At 51.0% G+C, this 11,540-nt stretch overlaps 3 non-coding genes and 10 pseudogenes across 3 annotated transcripts; all 13 read right to left on the reverse strand.

The window, feature by feature from the left end:
* Window positions 1–4,034: 4,034 nt before the first annotated feature.
* LOC149245058 (5S ribosomal RNA) lies at window positions 4,035–4,153 on the reverse strand. The gene has a single exon (XR_016267531.1). It is a non-coding gene; the product is annotated as a 5S ribosomal RNA (ribosomal RNA).
* A 583-nt stretch (window positions 4,154–4,736) lies between these two features.
* Window positions 4,737–4,855, reverse strand: LOC149245059 (5S ribosomal RNA; annotated as a pseudogene).
* A 209-nt stretch (window positions 4,856–5,064) lies between these two features.
* On the reverse strand, window positions 5,065–5,183 carry LOC149245060 (5S ribosomal RNA; annotated as a pseudogene).
* Window positions 5,184–5,397: 214 nt separating this feature from the next.
* Window positions 5,398–5,515, reverse strand: LOC149245061 (5S ribosomal RNA; annotated as a pseudogene).
* Window positions 5,516–6,099: 584 nt separating this feature from the next.
* Window positions 6,100–6,218, reverse strand: LOC149245062 (5S ribosomal RNA; annotated as a pseudogene).
* A 540-nt stretch (window positions 6,219–6,758) lies between these two features.
* On the reverse strand, window positions 6,759–6,877 carry LOC149245063 (5S ribosomal RNA). The gene has a single exon (XR_016267484.1). It is a non-coding gene; the product is annotated as a 5S ribosomal RNA (ribosomal RNA).
* Window positions 6,878–7,463: 586 nt separating this feature from the next.
* On the reverse strand, window positions 7,464–7,582 carry LOC149245064 (5S ribosomal RNA; annotated as a pseudogene).
* A 539-nt stretch (window positions 7,583–8,121) lies between these two features.
* On the reverse strand, window positions 8,122–8,240 carry LOC149245065 (5S ribosomal RNA; annotated as a pseudogene).
* A 584-nt stretch (window positions 8,241–8,824) lies between these two features.
* LOC149245066 (5S ribosomal RNA) lies at window positions 8,825–8,943 on the reverse strand (annotated as a pseudogene).
* A 538-nt stretch (window positions 8,944–9,481) lies between these two features.
* On the reverse strand, window positions 9,482–9,600 carry LOC149245067 (5S ribosomal RNA; annotated as a pseudogene).
* A 584-nt stretch (window positions 9,601–10,184) lies between these two features.
* LOC149245068 (5S ribosomal RNA) lies at window positions 10,185–10,303 on the reverse strand. Its single transcript, XR_016267508.1, has one exon. It is a non-coding gene; the product is annotated as a 5S ribosomal RNA (ribosomal RNA).
* A 375-nt stretch (window positions 10,304–10,678) lies between these two features.
* On the reverse strand, window positions 10,679–10,797 carry LOC149245069 (5S ribosomal RNA; annotated as a pseudogene).
* Window positions 10,798–11,005: 208 nt separating this feature from the next.
* Window positions 11,006–11,124, reverse strand: LOC149245070 (5S ribosomal RNA; annotated as a pseudogene).
* Between the last annotated feature and the right edge of the window lie 416 nt (window positions 11,125–11,540).

Genomic DNA, 11,540 nt, shown 5'->3' on the forward strand with positions numbered 1-11,540 from the left:
TCGAAGGCTACCTGGCCGTACTTCTGGCTCCGTCTAAAGTTTACAAATCAAACAACAAGATCTCCCCAGTGGAGTCGCCAAATTGTTGTGGAGGTAAATCCTCTCTGCGGATAGAGACGATCCCTACTAGCCCAGACCGGGTCTAGCAACAATCACACAATGCTATCATGCAAGTTCCTAATTGCAAATAAAAAGTAGATGGTGAGAACCTACTTGGATTCCAACGCTAGTGTTCGTCGAAGAGATGTCGCCCTCGTTCCTTTGCCTTGGCCAGTCACAATCCTCACGATCTCTCTGATTGGACGCCTGCACATGCAAAGAACAACACGAAAAAAAAGCATAAAATCTAGTAGATGCAATTATATACCAGTCAGAAAAGATATAACTCAACATCAAACATAAGACAATGAGAGTGGAACCATAATGATAGTCATCTATTATTAATAAATAACAAAGAAGAATACAACCATTGTTCTGACGTCAAATCCTCCTTTGGCTGGGTAGTCAGCTACACAAGTCTTGCAAAGCTTGGTAGGATAGGAACAAGCCTCTCTCTCTTTGGGTGACAAGAATCTCCTTACTTAGATTTGGCCTTATGGGTCCAAAGAAGGCTCTTGTAGCTTCAAACTCTCTATCACTATGCTGGAACTAGAACTACTGCCACTATCACTAGCTTGCTCAAGGCATAGAGGCAAGCTTTTATAGATAGAGAGGAAAGAGATAGGATCAACCACATTATTCATGGGATTGGCTTTATCACTTGGAAACTTCCATTAAAGGTGGCAAACTACTTTCCCTTCTATGGAGATTCGAAGCCAAACCATCCTAGCTCAACATAGATTCAGTTGGTGAATGGGTTGAGGAGAACCTTCGGGAGTTTGGTGGTTGAAAACTTTACTCAATTCGGTTGGCGCGAGTGTGACTCTGAGACAGAGTGCCAATGGCACACCCTTTTTAGAGGATTTCCCTCATTGGCGCGGGCAGTGAACTGTGGACCTGCGCTAATACAAAAAGAGTTGTTTTCATGAGTATTTTGCAGGAGATGTCTTCAGGGCAAATGAAGCCCATACTCAGAGGAATATAATGCAAGTGGTTTCAGGTCATGTCACTTCTCACAGGTCCCGGAATGAGTCCTGCAGTGTACAGGTGAGGGGTAACAGGGACGGTGACAAATTGCTATGTAACAACCCTTATCCTGCAACTTTGGAATGTTCTGCATGCAACACATTTGCCCGGTCCACTTGCTCCAACAACACTTGGAACAAAAAACACTCCCAACTGACCACTTTGTTGGGCTAGGAACATACTCTGATGCTGAAGCTCTACCTGCTGCTGACAAGTGCTCCCTCTATGACATCTGCGCTACTGCAACATCTCCATGCATCTCGAACCATTGCACACTTCTCTGTGCCACCTAGCACTGTGTAAAACACTTGTGCCTCTCGCATTGCTGCAGCCTGCTAGCTATGCGTTGTCTTGGGATTCCCTACACTGTCGCTCTCTCTGCTGCTCCATCCGCATTTGTCTCTACCCAATCAGTCAGTTCCCGCTACTCCACATCGGGGCTCTCGTAGCAAGGTCTCATCCAAGAGGTTGGCTACCTCAAGGATCGTGCCCCTCCTCCTTGGGACGATCAATCCACATCACCCCACCTCCAACCTGGAGGTATGGCTGCATGTGATCCCTCAGCCCACTTGGCTCCAAGTTTCCCGCTACTGGAGGTCTCTGCATGAGTAGATGTCTCTACTCAATCTCCTCTCAGCTTCCCTTGTTGTGGCTGCTCCACAACCTCCTGAAGCTGCTGCACCAATCGTGGCTCCTCCACAATCGTTTGAGACTTCTTCTGGCTCTGCATGTTGAGTGGTAATATACACTCCCTCTAAACCACCAAGTCTCCATCAGTTGCCTCGCTGCTCAAGGCTTTGCATGCATCTACATGCAACTGATAAAGGTTCCTGACTTGAACCCCTACCTTCCGGGTTTCTCCAGTTGTCTTATTGCGCAGGAAAGCCTTTCCCTCACTGAAGACATCATATCCCTTGTCTTCTAACATTGCCACAGAGATAAGATTCTTCTTCAATCCTGGAACATGCATCACTTCCTTCAATCTGAAGGGTTTACCAAACTCCCTCTCAAAGGAAATGGTATTGATACCGGTCGCACTGTATCTACCATCATCGCTCATCTCGATGTGCACTCCAAGATCTTTCTCATCCAGATCAGAAAACAAATCTCGATCTCCTGTCATGTGAGAATACACACCACTGTCCAAGAACCATACCGATCCCATCACACTTGATACCAAGCATGCGATCAGCGAAAAATCCAGCTCAAACTACGAGGCTAAGGCCTCTCCCATTGCAGATCCAACAACTTGCTTATTTTTCTTCTTCTGCGGACAATCTGTGGCATCTCAATTCTCAGCTTTGATGTTTCTGAGTTTATCCTTGAGCGCCATTTCACCAGCTCAAAACTCAACCGCTTCTGATCTAAAATTCGTGAGAACAAAGCATTTCTTGTACAGAGATCAACTGTATGGGCATTCATCGGATATCTCACCTTCCAAAAGAAGGATGAATCCAGAAGCTAACTGGCCCGATTACAGACTCTGCCTGAAGAAATAAAATGTAAACACTTTTTGAATAATAGATCTGATGGTCAATCCCGCTTTGATATCCTGTAGAACTTTTTCTACAAATCAACCAGCTCTGATACCATGTAGAACTTTTTCTACAAATAAACCAGCTCTGATACCATGCATAAATTTTGAATAATATGGCACTTATTCACAGAGATTATCCCGATTATACACTATTGTGGAATACATGCATAATACATAACCTCCTCTATGTTGATCATCAATTTAGCAGCATTAAAAACATTGAAACATCAATCGCATGTGCACATTAACACAGTATGTAACCCGGGGAAAGCATATAGCTGAAAACCTCACACTATCTGTATATTATAATGATTGAGAACATGTAACAATACATAGTACAATACTCCTCACAAGTACTCAGTACTATCCCCACCTGTTACACACAAAACTAGCTCAGATCCGAATAAGTCACAGGTTCAAATCTCCTTCGCTGCTTTTCCTGCCTCCACTGTACAATATTGCAAGAGAATCACGTGAGCACAGGCTACAATTGCCTTGATATTGGCCCACACTGTGCAGTCCTCATTGGCATAACTCAATCCATGCATGTGCACAATCTCATGCACAATGATAGTCACAACTCACCCTTTCACTTACCTCTAACACCTGTCTCTGTTGAACTGTCCATGCACTGAGTTAACTGATGTATTCTTTAGTTGCTTTATGAGTTAATAATTAGTGAATTAATTAACAATCAATTCACACAACTCATTACTAGTGTATTCTTTAGTTAGACTAAATACAACTAGTTCAACTAAGTCAAACTGAACACAACTCCACATCCAACTCCACAGAACTCACATGCATGGGTTCTAACTGAAGTCCTCCATGCAATAGCTCAACTAACACATAAGAAACCACATGATTCCTTCTGTGAGCTGCATGTCCCACATCCATAGCTCGAACTGAAGTGCTCCAAGAGAATAAGATAATGTTTAGAGTCCAAATATTACTAAGGGCTAATAATATTTGACTGTTTCTATTTTTAGCCTGGCAGTCTAAAAATAGACTCTGATCACTCCGCTGTGAACCAAAAATAAAGGTCCATCTATTTTTTCCAACATGACCAATCATCCATAAACAACATCTTGCAACTCATAGACCATGATCCATATGTCTAAAAATAGACATAGTCTAAAATAGACTTTGCGCCAAAAATAGCCTGCGGGCCCACTTAGTGAAGGTGACTCCTTTCCACTAAGCTCCATCGTCTTGTTGCATTTTCAACACTTCCTAGAAGGTCACCCATCCCAGTGCTACCCTAGCCCGAGCGCGCTTAACCGCTAATGGGATCCGGTGCATTTAACGCTGGTATTATCGCGCCCCCTCCCCCTAAGGTTCAACAGGCACTACACTAGAAAAGGGGGGGCGGAGGGTGCAACACTAGGACTTCCCGAGAGGTCACCCATCCCAGTACTACTCTAGCCCAATCGCGCTTAACTGCGGAGTTCTAATGGGATCCGGTGCATTAACGCTGGTATGAACGCACCCGCAAAGATCTCGCCCCCTCCCCCTCCTTAACAGAGATCCACGAGCCACAGGGAGTGCTCGAGGCCCATCCATGGCCCTCGATCCGAAGCGGCTCAACACGCTATTTTCTCCCCTTCCCCCGGTGCACCGCATTCTCAGACCTGGCACCACACTCGGCCTACGCAGGGTCACCCGGACGGCGGAGAAGAAGGCATAAGTTCCGCGGCCACCAATGACACTGCGTAGAGCTCGTCGGGCTTTCCGTTGTTGATCCATCCACTTTTCCAAAATCTGTCTTCATAAAAAGAGAGAGCGTATGACTTGAACCTCTAACCTACTTTCCTCATGACTTGTTCGCTGCAATGACGTGAATAGTCCCTGGTTCGCCTTCCACTCTCACAATACGTCACCTCTCTTGCCCCTAGAATCCCCAATGTGACTCCCAACTAGGATGATAAATTGGCATCTCGTTTCTGAACTCGAACCTCTGTGATTCATCACGACCAGAGAAGAGGCTCTTACTGGTTAATCGCACACGATCTCTTTAGCGTCAACGTTTCGATGAATCCGCGTGGAATGCCTCACCACGCGAAGAAACGGGGGGAGGGTGCAACACTGGGAATTCCCGGGACGTCACCCATCCCTGTACTACTCTAGCCCAAGCGCGCTTAACTGCGGAGTTCTGATGGGAACTGGAGCGTTAATGCTGGTATGATCGCACCCGCAAGGATCTCGCGCCCTCCCCCTCTTCAACGAGCATCGTGCAGGAAAAGTGGGAGGGTGCATCACTGGGACTTCCCGGGAGGTCACCCATCGTGGTGCTACCCTAGCCCAAGCGCACTTAACTGCCGATGGGATCCGGTGCGTTTAAGCTGGTATGATCGTGCCCCCTCCCCCTGAGGTTCAACGGCCACTGCACGAGAAAAGGGGGGAGGGTGAAACACTAGGACTCCTTGGGAGGTCACCCATCCCAGTACTACTCTAGCCCAAGCGCGCTTAACTGCGGAGTTCTGATGGGGTACGGTGCATTAACGCTGGTATGATCGCATCCGCAAGGACCTCGCGCCCTCCCCCTCTTCAACGGGGACCGCACTGGAAAAGGGGGAGGGTGCAGAACTAGGACTTCCCGGGAGGTCACCCATCCTAGTGCTACCCTAGCCTGAGCGTGTTAAAAACCGTTGATGGGATCCGGTGCATTTAACGCTGGTATGATCGCGCCCCCTCCCCCTGAGGTTCAATGGGCACCGCACAAGAAAAGGGGGAAGAGGGTGCAACACTAGGACTTCCTGGGAGGTCACCCATCCTAGTACTACTCCAGCCCAAGCGTGCTTAACTGCGGAGCTCTGATGGGATCCGGTGCATTAACGTTGGTATGATCCTCCCACAAGGATCTCGCCCCCTACCCCTCTTCAACGGAGACTCACGAGCCACGGGGAGTGCTCGCGGCCCATCCACGGCCCTCGATCCGAAGCAACTCGACACGGTGTTTTCTCCCCTTCCCTCGGCGCAGCGCATTCCCCGACTCGGCACCGCCCTCGGCTCCTGCAGGGCCACCCGGACAGCAGAGAAGAAGGCGTAAGTTTAGTGGCCACCGACGACGCTACGTAGAGCTTGTCGGGCTTTCCGTTGTTGATCCATGTACTTTTCCAAATTTCGAATTCATAAAAAGAGAGAACATATGACTTGAACCTCTAACCTACTTTCCTCATGACGTGTTCGCTGCAATGACGTGACTAGTCCCCAATTCGTCTTCCAATCTCATAATACGTCACCTCTGTTGCCCCTAGAATCCCTGTAGTGACTCCCAACTGGGATGATAAACTGGCATCTCGTTTTTGAACTCGAACCTCCGTCATTCATCACGACCAGAGAAAAGGCTCTTCCGAGTTAATCGCACACGATCTCTTTGGCGTCAACATTTCGATGAATCCGCGTGGACCACCTCGCCGCACGAAGAAAAGGGGGGGAGGGTGCAACACTCGGACTTCCTGGGAGTTCACCCATCCCAGTACTACTCTAGCCCAAGCGCGCTTCACTGTGGAGTTCTGATGGGATCCGGTGCATTAACGCTGGTATGATTGCACCCGCAAGGATCTCGCGCCCTCCCCCACTTCAACAGGCACCGCGCAGGAAAAGGGGGAGGGTGCAACACTAGGTCTTCCTGGGAGGTCACCCATCCCGATGCTACCCTAGCTCAAGCGCGCTTAACTGCCGATGGGATCCCGTGCGTTTAACGCTGGTATGATCGTGCCCCCTCCCCTTGAGGTTCAACGGGCACCGCAAGAGATAAGGGGGGAGGGTGCAAAACTAGGACTTCCCAGTAGGTCAACCATCTCAGTACTACTCTAGCCCAAACACGCTTAACTGCAGAGTTCTAATGCGGTATGGTCCATTAATGTTGGTATTGTCGTACCCGCAAGGACCTTGTGCCCTCCCCCTCTTCAATGGGCACCGTGCCAGGAAATGGGGAGGGTGTAGAACTAGGACTTTCCAGGAGGTCACCCATCCTAGTGCTACCCTAGCCCGAGCGCGCTTAACCACTGAAGGGATCCGGTGCATTTAACGTTGGTATGATCGCGCCCCCTCCCCTGAGTTTCAACGGGCACCACATGAGAAAAGGCGGGAGAGGGTGCAACACTAGGACTTCCCAAGAGGTCACCCATCCCAGTACTACTCTAGCCCAAGCGCGCTTAACTACAGAGTTCTGATGGGATCCGGTGCATTAACACTGGTATGATCGCACCTGCAAGGATCTCGCCCCCTCCCCCTCTTCAACGAAGACCTGCAAGCCACGGGGAGTGCTCGCAATCCATCCTTGGCCCTCGATCTGAAGCAGCTCGACACGGTGTTTGCTCCCCTTCCCCTAGCGCAGCGCAGTCTCCGACCCAGCACCACCCTTGGCCCCTGCAAGGCCACCCGGACAGCGGAGAAGAATGCGTAAGTTCCGCAACCACCGACAACACTGCACAGAGCTCGTCGGGCTTTTCGTTGATAATCCATGCACTTTTCCAAAATCCGAATTCATAAAGAGAGAGGCGTACGACTTGAACCTCTAACCTACTTTCCTCATGATGTGTTCGCTGTAATGACGTGAATTGTCCCCGGTTCATCTTCCACTCTCACAATATACATAACATCTGTTGCCCCTAGAATCCCCATTGTGACTCCCAACTAGGATGATAAATTGGCGTCTCGTTTCTGAACTTGAACCTTCGTGATTCATCACGTTCAGAGAAGAGGCTCTTCCAGGTTAATCGTACACGATCTCTTTGGCATCAACATTTCGATGAATCCGCGTGGACCACCTCGCCGCGCGAAGAAAACGGGGGGGGGGTTGCAACACTAGGACTTCCCGTGAGGTCACCCAACCCAGTACTACTCTAGCCCAAGCACGATTAACTGCAGAGTTCTAATGGGATCCAGTGCGTTAACGCTGGTATGATCGCACCCGCAAGGATCTCGCACCCTCCCCCTCTTCAACGGGCACCGCGCAAGAAAAGGGAGAGGGTGCAGCACTGGGATTTCCCAAGAGGTCACGCATCCCAGTGCTACCCTAGCCCAAGTGCGCTTCACTGCCGATGGGATCCGGTGCGTTTAACGCTGGTATGATCATGCCCCCTCCCCCTGAGGTTCAATAGGGACCGCACGACAAAAGGGGGGTGGGTGAAACACTAGGACTTCCTGGGTGGTCACCCATCCCAATACTACTCTAGCCCAAGCGCACTTAACTGTGGAGTTTTAATGGGGTCTGGTGCACTAACGCTGGTATTATGGCACCCGCAAGGACCTAGCGCCCTCCCCCTCTTCAACGGACACCGTGCCGGGAAAGGGGGAGGGTGCATAACTAGGACTTCCCGGGAGGTCACCTATTGCAGTGCTACCCTAGCCCAAGCATGCTTAACCGCTGATGGGATCTGGTGCATTTAACATTGGATGATCGCGCCCCCTCCCCTTAAGGTTCAATGGGCACCGCACGAGAAAAGGGGGGGAGGGTGCAACACTAGGACTTCCCGGGAGGTCACCCATCCCAGTAATACTCTAGCCCAAGCACGCTTAATTGTGGAGTTCTCATGGGATCCGGTGCATTAATGCTGGTATGATCGCACCTGCAAGGATCTCGCCCCCTCCCCCTCTTCAACGGAGACCCACGAGCTACAGGGAGTGCTCGCGGCCCATCCACAGCCCTCGATCCGAAGTGGCTCGACACAATGTTTGCTCCCCTTCCCCCGGCGCAGCACATTCCCCGACCCGGTACCGCCCTCCGACCCCTAGGGCCACTCGGACGGTGGAGAAGAAGGCGTAAGTTTGGTGGCCACCGACGACGCTACTTAGAGTTCGTCGAGCTTTCCGTTGATGATCCATGCACTTTTCCAAAATCCAAATTCATAAAAACAGAGAGCGTATGACTTGAACCTCTAACCTACTTTCCTCATGACATGTTCGTTGCAATAACGTGAATAGTCCCCGGTTTGTCTTCCACTCTCACAATACGTCACCTCTGTGGCCCCTAGAATCCTCGCAGTGACTCCCAACTGGGATGATAAACTGGTGTTTCATTTCTGAACTCAAACCTCCGTGATTCATCACGGCCGGAGAAGAGGCTCTTCCAGGTTAATCGCACACGATCTCTTTGGCATCAATGTTTCGATGAATCCGCGTGGACCGCCTCGCCGCGCGAAGAAAAGGGGGGGGAGGGTGCAACACTCGGACTTCCCGGGTGTTCACCCATCCCACTACTACTCTAGGCCAAACGCGCTTAACTGCGGAGTTCTGATGGGATCCTCTATGTTAACGCTGGTATGATCACACCCGCAAGGATCTCGCGCCTTCCCCTCTTCAACGGGCACCGCGCAGGAAAAGGGGGATGGTGCAGCACTGGGACTTCCTGGGAGGTCACCCATCTCGATGCTAGCCTAGCCCAAGCGCGCTTAACTACCGATGGGATCCGGTGCATTTAACGCTGGTATGATCGTGCCCCCTCCCCCTGAGGTTCAACAGGAACTGCAAGGGATAAGGGGGGAGGGTTCAACACTAGGACTTCCTGGGAGGTCACCCATCCCAGTACTACTCTAGCCTAAGCGCGCTTAATTGCGTAGTTCTGATGGGGTCCGGTGATTTAACGCTGGTATGATCCCACCCGCAAGGACCTTGCGCCCTCCCCCTCTTCAACGGGCACCGCGCCGGGAAAGGGCGAGGGTGCAGAACTATGACCCCTGGATGTCACCCATCCCAGCATTACCCTAGCCCGAGCACGCTTAACCGCTGATGGGATCCAGTGCATTTAACACTGGTATGATCACACCCCCTCCCCTTGAGGTTCAACGGGAACCGCACAAATAAAGGGGGGAGAGGGTGCAACGCTAGGATGTCCCGAGAGGACACACAACCTAGTACTACTCTAGCCCAAGCGCGCTTAACTGCGGAGATCTAATGGGATCCGGTGCATTAACGCTGGTATGATCGCACCCGCAAGGATCTCGCCCCCTCCCCCTCTTCAACAGAGACCCGCAAGCCACGGGGAGTGCTCGCGGCCCATCCACGGCCCTCGATCCGAAGCGGCTTGACACGGTGTTTGCTCCCCTTCCCCCGGTGCACCGCATTCCCCAACCCGACACCGCCCTCGGCACCCACAGGGCCACCTAGACGACGGAGAAGAAGGCGTAAGTTCCACAGCCACCAATGACGCTACATAGAGCTCGTCGAGCTTTCCATTGTTGATCCATCCACTTTTCCAAAATCCGAATTCATAAAGAGAGAGAGCATATGACTTGAACCTCTAACCTACTTTCCTCATGACGTGTTCACTACAATGATGTGAATAGTCCCCGGTTCATCTTCCACTCTCACAATACGTCACCTATGTTGCCCCTAGAATCCCCGCTGTGACTCCCAACTAGGATGATAAACTGGCGTCTCATTTCTGAACTCGAACCTCCGTGATTCATCACGACCAAAGAAGAGGCTCTTCCGAGTTAATTGCACACGATCTCTTTGTCGTTAACATTTCTATGAATCCGCATGAACCGCCTCGCCGCACGAAGAAAAGGTGGGGAGGGTGCAACACTGGGACTTCCTGGGAGGTCACCCATCGCAGTACTTCTCTAGCCCAAGCGCGCTTAACTGCGGAGTTCTAATGGGATCCGGTGCGTTAACACTGGTATGATCGCACCCGCAAGGATCTCGTGCCCTCCCCCTCTTCAACGGGCACCACACAGGAAAAGGGGGAGGGTGTAGCACTAGGACTTCCCGAAGGTCACCCATCTCGGTGCTACCTTAGCCCAAGCGCACTTAACTACTGATGGGATTCGGTGTGTTAACGCTAGTATGATCGCACCCACAAGCATCTCGCGCCCTCCCCCTCTTCAACAGGCACGGAGCAGGAAAAGGGGGAGGGTGCAGCACTGGGACTTTCCGGGAGGTCACCCATCCTGGTGCTACCCTAGCCCAAGCGCGCTTAACTGCTGATGGGATCCGATGCGTTTAACGCTGGTATGATCGCGCCCCCTCCCCTTGAGGTTCAATGGGCACCACGCGAGAAAAGGGTGGAGGGTGCAACAGTAGGCCTTCTCGGTAGGTCACCCATCCCAGTACTACTCTAGCCCAAGCGCGCTTAACTGCGGAGTTCTAAGGGGGTCCAATGCATTAACGCCAGTATGATCACACTAGCAAGGACCTCACGCCCTCCCCCTCTTCAACGGGCACCGCACCGGGAAAGGTGGAGGGTGCAAAACTAGGACTTCCCGGGAGGTCACCCATCCCAGTGCTACCCTTGAGCGCTCTTAACCACTGATGGGATCCAGTGCATTTAATGCTAGTATGATCACGCCCCCGCCCCCTGAGGTTCAAGGGGCACCGCACGAGAAAAGGGGCAAGAGGGTGAAACACTAAGACTTCCCGGGAGGTCACCCATCCCAGTACTACTCTAGCCCAAGCGCGCTTTACTACGGAGTTCTGATGGGATCCAGTGCATTAACGCTAGTATGATCACACCCGCAAGGATCTCGCCCCCTCCCCCTCCTCAACGAAGACCCGCGTGATCCGAATTTAAACAAGAACGCAATAGATTACAGAGATAACCATAAATATAGAGATGCGATAACCATAAATACAGAGATGCAGCGGAAATAATACTTCATTTCATTAATGGAGAATACTGAAATATGCTTACAAACAGTAATAGAAATAAACCAGCTAGGGCGATTGTAGCTTATCTCTGAGAAGAGATGTGGTGGCTACATGCCTCTGAATTGTCCTGAACTGTCTTTACGATGAGGCTCGAAGGCCTATTTATTATTGAGAAACAATGGAAAACCCTTCACATTCCAAAACCTAACCCTAGAAGATGAACGCCAAATTGTGGGCCCCGTTTTGGGGTGAGTTGGACAGCCAAATTCCCGAGGTCGCGAAT

This window comes from Pinus tabuliformis, chromosome 7, assembly GCF_031772625.1.
Source record: "Pinus tabuliformis cultivar Carrire ecotype Pingquan chromosome 7, CPIR1, whole genome shotgun sequence".
Lineage (NCBI taxonomy): Eukaryota > Viridiplantae > Streptophyta > Pinopsida > Pinales > Pinaceae > Pinus > Pinus tabuliformis.